The 2,500-nt window shown below is 39.9% G+C and overlaps 1 protein-coding gene across 2 annotated transcripts in view; it reads right to left on the bottom strand.

Moving 5' to 3' along the window:
• Nucleotides 1-2,500, bottom strand: part of sema3c (sema domain, immunoglobulin domain (Ig), short basic domain, secreted, (semaphorin) 3C) — a 60,956-nt gene that overhangs the window by 27,191 nt on the left and 31,265 nt on the right. The gene's annotated exons all lie outside the window — the stretch shown is intronic.

Here is a 2,500-nt window from a genome sequence, read left to right as displayed (position 1 = left end):
CTTAACGTTACAGCTTTACCTATAACTGTTACACAGCGCTGACACTGGAGACTCCTTCCTTCAACGTTAACGTTAATAAATGTCTCTGCTGTTCATTAATTAATCAACCCTTTCTGCCCAAGGACCTGTTTGTTTGTTTGTTTGTTTGTTCATTCATTAGAATTTGTACTTAATTTATTTATTACTCCATTTATTTAAAATGTTTTGTATTTCTTTATTCATTCATTCATTCATTTAAATTGTTCCTTCTGCAAATTTATTTATTTGTTTATTTGTTCATTTATTCATCTTACATACTTAGTATGCTGACCTTCAGTGTTAGCAAGGAGCTATATTAAATAAATAAAAAATATAAAAAATTAAATGGGTAAATAGATAGATAGATAGATAGATAGATAGACAAACATTTTGAATAAATTAATTCTTTTTCCACACTATTTATTCATTTATTCATCTTACATACTTGGTATGCTGACCTTCAGTGTTAGCACGGAGCTATATTAAATAAAAAAATTAAAAAATAATAAATGGGTAAATAAATTCATTTGTTTGTTTGTTTATTCCATGAATAAATTACAAAAGTATACCACATTTTTCCAGCATCGAAGGTCACTTTACTAAGAGAAGTTGTTGTTGTTGTTGTTGTACATGCCCTCACACACACACACACACACACACACACACACACATTGCACAGAGACACTCAGTTTCCTTCAGCATACCATCCAGAGCCTCATCAGAGCCAAGCTCATGAATATTCATGTTTATCAAAACCGTCGCACAGAAAGCAGTCCTCTCTTTCTCCCGTGTGACTTCAGCACACAACCTGCACTCTCCTCACATTTACTTCATCAACCTTTGCCACGTTTCGTCCTTCCTTTCATTCTCCAGGTGAAAGAGAGAGAAAGAAGAGAGGAGGAGGAGGAGGCGACGAGGAGGAGGCGTGGCTCGGTCACCACTTTGGGCTCTGTAATGAAAAGTCGATGGATTTTTCCCACCGCTCACGTTAAAGATCTCCTACAGCCTTTACAAATCACTGTGTCACAAACAAAACACCCCATTCACACACACACACACACACACACACACACACACACACACACACACACGGTACATGCCATGTCCTAACTGATCTGATTGAACACATCTCTCTCCCTCTCTCTCTTCTGTTCAAAGTTCTTTGGGGTTTTGTTCCCTTCCGTAAAGGAAGTCCTCAGACTTCAGACGCTACAGCGTGTCTGAATAACGCACCGTACGCTTCACGGAGTCACCCTGAATCCGTCTGTTCCAGCCAGTCAGATTTCTGAACGCTACAGACGGACGCGTCTCACACAGACGCGGTTTAAAGTGGTGTGTTTTCACCACTTCACACTGTATAGAGGCACTCAGGTCCTTCAGCACATACACCATCAAAGCCTGATCACAGCCACGCTCATCAATATTCATGCTTCATTCACGTTTAACATAACAACGTGCCCGCTAAAGCAAATAAACACATATTTAATAAAGACAGTGTGTGTGTGTGTGTGTGTGTGTGTGTGTGCTGCTGTTATTGTAAAATACTTACAGTTACAGTTCCAGATTTACCTCAGACTGTTACAAAGCACTGACATAAAGTCCATAAATAAAGTTCTGTGTAATAAAGTGGAATGACTCGGGGGAAAAAGTATTGAACACGCTAAGAAAAAGCAGTTCTCCAAGGCAAGATAAGGCAAGGAACCAGCTGAAATCCATAAGTAATTACACCCCCTATCTGTACAAATGAATACTAGCTGGGTTAGTAAATTGATGGTCTATAAAAAGGCTTTTCGTTAGCAAGGTGTCACACAAGAAACATCTCATGATGGGTGAAATCAAAGAGCGCGCCCAAGACCTTCACAACCTTATTGTTGTGAAACATATCGATGGAATCGGATACAGACGTATTTCAAAACGTCTGAATCCTCCAGTAAGCACCATTGGGGCCGTTATCCACAGGTGGAAGCAACATCACTCCGTCATCGCACAGGAGCTCCTCGGAAGATTTCTGACCAGGGAGTCAGAAGAATAGTCAGAAGAGTAGCTCAAGAATCAAGGATCACTCGGAAAGAGCTCCAGAAACACTCGGGGGCAGCAGGTGCCATCGTCACAGAGAAAACAACAGGCAATGCACTCCGATGCTCACGCTCACCCTGAAGCCTTTGTTTGTAATGACGAGAAGAACGGGCCAAAATCTCACCTGAATACTGCGGCCGAGTAATTTCTTCATACAGGGAGTGTCTTGAAGCGTCATTACAAGCAAAGGCTTCTTCACTAAGTATTAAATACATTTCAGTTAGCGTGTTCAATACTTTTTTCCCGTGTCATTCCTCTTTATTACACACAACTTCATTTATGGACTTTAATGTTGTGAATTCTTAATAGTTAATACTGACGTCTGGTGAAAATTTCATCTGAATAACCTCATAGGAAATATATTTACTGGAAACAGTCTTGATGCGTTGAATACTTATTTCCCCCG

This window comes from Ictalurus furcatus, chromosome 19 (assembly GCF_023375685.1).
Source record: "Ictalurus furcatus strain D&B chromosome 19, Billie_1.0, whole genome shotgun sequence".
NCBI lineage: Eukaryota > Metazoa > Chordata > Actinopteri > Siluriformes > Ictaluridae > Ictalurus > Ictalurus furcatus.
The sequence above is the reverse complement of the archived record's forward strand: the minus strand, read 5'-3'. Positions and strand labels throughout refer to the sequence as shown.